The following is a 6,165-nucleotide window of genomic DNA, read 5'->3' on the forward strand; positions in this document are numbered from 1 at the left end:
TTGCTGCTGCCCAGCAGTTAGCTGCAACTGAAGATGGACTATCTCCATGCTTTGGGCAAAAGGCAAAGCAAGAGACATTGTTATTCCTACCCAGGACAGGATGAAGAGATTAGTTGACACACAAACGCTTGGAAGGACTGTCAGCACCAACTGCTTCCCTGCTTTCTTAAGTGACTCCTAAACTCAGGCCATTGCTTCTGGGAGAGGTGGTTGAGTAGCAATCAGCCTCCTTTGTGTGTTGGCTGTTCTCTCTATTGCAGTGCCCATAAAGTCTGATGGGCAGCACAAGTGACAATCCACACAATTTCACTTTGCTCCAGCAGCTTTTGCAGGATACAGTCACACTGCCACCACAGAAATCAGGATTTTTTGACCTTTGGAAAATGCACTGCTGTGCTTCACCAGTGAATAACTTGTTAAAGCAAAGACCCAATGTGCAGGCATTCTTATAGGAGTCCAACATCGTACCTTATGAACTCACCTCTGAACTGCAGAACAGTCTCCAGCTGCCTCTGCCACCCCAGAAGAACAGAGCCTGTACTCTACCCCCGGCCTCCACACCTTCTGGCCTTACCCTGTAAGTAGCTCCTACACACATTCCCCCACCTGTCTGGAAGTGCTGCAGAGTCTGTAAGCACAAGTCTTGAAATCTCTTTAGGAAAGCCCTTCTCACCTCTTTTCTGAGAAAGTGTTTGTTCTTACTACCTGTTCAAGAAAAGCTGTTACCTATACTCCAAACAATTAACATTCCATCAAGTTCATCACCTTCAGCAGACACCACTGTGATCCAAGCCAAATGCTTAACATACAACTTCAGCAAAGAAAGGCGTGTAGTGCAACTCGTGCTAAAGAATCCCTGCACAAAACCTGGAGAGTCTGAACAGTCCTTTTACAGTCTCAGGATCATAGTTAAGATTCTAAAGGAGAGCCAGCAAACACCCACAACAATGTAGGGAGAGGAGGACAAAGCCCTTACCCATCACTGCTTAGCCTCAGCTCGCATTATCTGTCTTGTGAACCAGGTGAATTCATAGGCATTTTCTACCAAGTTGGATCATTACAGATTATGCGCAAGGTTTTTATTCATAATATCAGCAAAATAAAACTGACACCAGACCCCAAATGAAAACAATCCAGCAAATCACCAAGAATAATTATAGGAACATACTGAATATTTCTTTGATTTACCATTAACTCTAGTAATGAGTCAGACAAGTGTTCTAATTGCATCCATGAATAAGCTGCTCTCTTACAAATGGCTTCAGATCTGCAAGGAAATAACTCTTTGTGTATGGATCCAAATGCAGAGGGAGGATTTTAAAGAGTAAACTACTTCAGCAAAACCCTATACATGTAGTCATTACTGCTCATCAGCAGTATTAGTAGGTCAGGTACCGAAATACATACAACTTTACAGAATTCAAAAGGAACATTTCAAATTTAAGGCACCCACAGAAAAGCCAGTCTAAGGCAGCAGAATAAAGTTGCTGCAAAAGATAACGTTGTTGAAGAAATCCCTACCATCCCAAGCCACAATCAAGCCCTTGTCAGTCTCCTTTCACAGGGAAGGAGCAGTTGGTCTGGCAAACAGACACTGTCTATGGCTGAGATGCCTCCAGCCTGTACACAAAAATGCTCCTGATCTACCTAGGACCAGAAACAACTCATAAACTAGGGGCAGTAATATCTAGCCTCAAGCAAAAGGGGAACAGGAGAGAAGGATCAATCATACCTGTAAAGTTTTTTGAGATCCACCATTTAGTGTAATTGGTGTATGACTGACCCTTGTAATCTAGGCAGTGCCAGCACAACATGCTTGCCAGAGTCCACAGTCCTTTAGTCAGCTTGCCCCAGTCCCAGCGTAAAAAAGGCTCAGGCACTCTCTATAAATCAGTGAAGCCTCATGAATCTTTGCTCTGCTGTGGGGCTGCGTAGAGAAAGACCCCAGCCAGACAATGCTGCATCCCCACTGGAATTCAGCTTTTCCTTCTGGAAGCCCTGTGCCACAGTAACACACACATCAAATTCTGCCATCAGTCCCATAAGCAGGGAGTTACCACTCCTTTGAAGGAATGAGGTAGGCAAGTTGGAGTTCCAATAAATTAAAGATGCACTTTTGCAGTAAAGTCCCTTTCCAAACAATAATGACAAAGTGAAGTGGCAAGGCAGGGCATGCAGGCTATAGAGCACCCCCCCAACCCCGAGCAGGAAAGAACAAGGGAGATCTCTATACAGCCCAATCAGAACAGAGCCTGCTGTGGGAATCCCAGCTGCTGTCTTCTTCCTTTGCTTCCTACATGTTAAATGGATTTGCCACTTTAATATTCTTTTATAGCGAGCCTCAAAGAAGCTCATTTACAATGCATAACGACTACAAGGCTCTGCTAGTAGTTGCATTTAAAAATCTCTACATTATAGCATGGAGAGCAAGCCTCCCTTCACCTCCTTTTTGAGCAGAAGCTGCCATCCATAACCTATCAGGAATGTAAAGGGTGTTCCACAGCAAACAGCCACCACCACCACCAATTACCCTGTGAGTCTACAAATTAGGATGCAGAGTCAGAGGTGGAAAAAGCAGTGTGCTGGCACCATCCTGCATGCTCAGGTTGTAGTAAAAACTGACATAAATTTGGCAGCTGTATTAAAGGGGATTCTCAATTATACCCCACCCCCTACTGCTTTAGCCTTCTCCAGGCTAAACAAACCCAGCTGGAGTTTCTAGCATGTGGACTCTTCCAGCATATCAGTCTTCAACATTAATGCCATGCAGGTGTTTCCAATATCAGCAGCAGCAGCTGTGCTTGCATGTTAAAGAGTTCTGAGCAAGGAACTGGACCAAGGAGGGAAAAAGAGTGACAACACGGTTCAGTCTCACCCCCTTATGTGGGAAGGGTCTAGTATACCTAGGAGAAAGGCATCAGAGGCACTGCACAAACATTTTAGATGTAGATGCACTGCACTGATGTGCGGAAAACAGACTCCACAATCCGTGAGATTGTAAAGTAGGTATGTTCATTCAGCGCTAGGCAGCACGGGAGGTAGTCCCACCAAAGTCGTGTGCGCCTGATTTGGCAGTTCACTTTAAATTTATACAGTCAAGTGTTACATATACATAGAGTTTCGCAATACGCCTATACATAGGCATTACCTATCCCCACTTCATATTAAAATTAGCTCTAGGAAGTCATTTCCATAGTCTCCTCTCAACTGCGCTTGCGCAGTGCCTCCTTGTGGTGGTCGTCTGGTGGTCGTGAAGATGAAGGCTGTATGTCTTCTTCACGGTGAGCTCTTAACCTTCTGTCCCTGCGCAGACTCAGTTGTCCCTTGGCATTTGTCCAAATCACAAGGTCGGTCTTGGCTGGTTCTTGGAGTCACTGCTGCTTCTTATCAGGGACTATCTCCTGTCCCAGCCAGCCTCAACAATGCAAGTGTTAAACATCACTTCTCATCCCCTTGGGCCATGTCTACCTCTACTGAAACTTCTTTAACTTCATTATAAGCTAGATAATTATTAAACAATTCCTATCCACATTCATATATCTACTCTATCTGCTAAGGTTTCTTTGGTTCCCTGTCTCAGCACCATGTTCCAGGAGAAAGTCTGCTGTTTTGTTCTCTTAAGGAGCATAAACTCACTTTGAGAAGCAGTAGAATCCTACGTCAAAATTCAGTGTTGCCAAACACAAAGGGCTTTTAACTATTGAGTAATATTTTTACTTTGATGCTTAATTACCCCCTACAGTCCACAAACCTCTCCCTGTTGCTTCAGTCTGCAGCCTTCACAATAGCTATGAAAGAAACAGCAAGTACACATTATTCCAACAACATTAATGTAACCTGAGTGGGCTCTGTCAATGCATAACTCCATGCTGCCTAGCAGCAAAATGTAAAGGACAGTCTGAATTGGTAACAGGCTGCTTACTCTCAGCTGGCCTCCACATCAGCATGACTGATAAAGATGCAAGACAAAGCTACACCTAATTTACATACATGAATTTTAACCAGGAATCCATTCCCATATATTAGAAAATAAGCCCTGGACAGCTTCTGCCCCCCCCGGCTTGTTAATAGTTTATCTGGAAAAATAAGGCAGCCTCACAGAAATACTTCAATTGATTTGTGCTGGTGAAAAAGCAGGAACAGAGCCCCTGAACACCTCTGCAGGGCCTGAAAAAGCAGGAACAGAGCCCCAGAACACCTCTGCAGGGCCTGAAGCTTTGGGCTGTGCCTGATCTCAGATGCTATAGTAGACAGGACTCAGGCTAAATGTTTTGGATGGGCCTGCCTGACACTACAGCTGTGATTCCTACTCTACATAGCTGAAAGCTTGGTGAAATAAAAAACAGAAACCATGCATGGCATAGCCAGGCATCAGGCAAAATCTATTACCCAGAATCAGATGCTAAGAATTCTCAACAACACTTTAAGGGGAAAAAGGGATTGGCTGCAACAATGCTAGTGCAGTGGCTGCAAGACAAAGCTAGCCTATTACTGCCCCAGTGCAAGGTTCTCTCATTAGCACAGGATATACTTTCTTCCCCCAAAGTAGTAAATTTCTCCCCTTTGCATTAGGAATTACTTAGCATTTAACAGCCTAGAAAAAGGGGAAGGAAATAATTCAGTTGACCCACCCCCTTATGTACTTTTGAAAACTTCTGTACAGTAAAGCATTATTCTGATGCATCGGCTCCTACCGATTCAGAGAAAGCATGGCCTGAACATGATGTCAGGAAAGTACTGACCAGAAAGACTGGCTCAAAGCTCTGTGGTCAATAGATTCCTCCTGCAGCTGGGACCATGGGAGGGGGCATGTACAACTGAACAACAGCAGAGCTCAGGTTTCTTGGAAGTTGACCCCGATATGCTGCTGCATTGAGAAAAGCTCCTGCTAAGTTAAAAAAGCAGAGCAGATACAGTACTTAACTGATGGCAAAGCTTCAGGCAAACCTAACAGCAAGCACCAGCCTTGCCTTTGTTTCTTCCCCGCTCTAGTGGAGAGTAGAAAAGGCACATGCTGCTTACTAGGACAGTTTGTATGCAGTCCCTTTAACTAGTTCTCTAGTTCTTAATGATGTTTGATTCTGCTACTTGTTACCCTCAGGTAATTACTGTAAAAGGCACAGCATGGCCTAGCCATCTCAAAAATGCATTCACCTCAGAGGCTTCCTACCCTGGGAAGTGTCATAAAGCAAGCTGCTCTTGCATATGAGCAAACAGTGAAATGCAGCTCGATCCTCATGTATAAAATGGCATTTCCAACCCATATAGTTGCTATATAGGTCTAAGTGCTAGGGCTTTATTACCGAAGCTGGAAGTCAGACTAGAGAAGTCAACATGGATTCCATGATGGAGGCCACATCAGCTCCCCTTAAACTGTACTTCTCTGGAAGCATGTCCTTCCTTTACCTAGCTATCTGTTTAGTCAAACTGTTTTACTTCATTCAAATCTTAAATGAGATGAAGATTACTACAAAAGTTCATAGATGATACTTACTTTATTAGAAACAGAGTTTCCACAGATCCAGTCTAGTCACCTCCAAGGAAGAAGGGCAATGTCACTGGTGTCACTCCTACAGACAATTATCTAGCTGGAGCTAGTACCTTACCTGCTAGAAAGGACAACCTTTGTGTCAAGATCTGAGGGACAATTTCACAATGGCAGATGCAAAACAATCTTGCTTGGCCTTTTACTCACATCTAACAGGCAGCATTTGGTCGTTCCCCCTCAGCTATCTTTTGAAATGTAGATTATAAAAAAAAAAAAAAACAAAAAAACCACCACCACAAAAAAAACCCACAACCAACCAATATGGACTCTAGAGATAAGAGGAGCATCAGTCTGAAGGTGAGGCTGTGTTGAGCAACCTCAATAGTTATTAAATATTGTCACATAGAAGAAAACAGTAATGTATGTCAACTGAGCAAATCCTTCCAGCACTTACACTAGCAGTAGCAATGCCTTGTTAGACTACATTTGTCCCCACTTGGCAAATGCAAGACACTTGATAACACATTTGCTTCTCAGGTTGATGGAAATTACAATTCTGATTCCAGCTCTGAAATTCTAATTTACATTTTTGACCTCCTCCAGTAAGTCTCCACTCCCCTCATTCCAGGAGGCTGGACTTCAGACATTTTTTCACATACACCTCAATGCAGAGACTG

The sequence above is a fragment of the Buteo buteo genome, chromosome 9 (genome assembly GCF_964188355.1).
Source record: "Buteo buteo chromosome 9, bButBut1.hap1.1, whole genome shotgun sequence".
Classification (NCBI taxonomy): domain Eukaryota; kingdom Metazoa; phylum Chordata; class Aves; order Accipitriformes; family Accipitridae; genus Buteo; species Buteo buteo.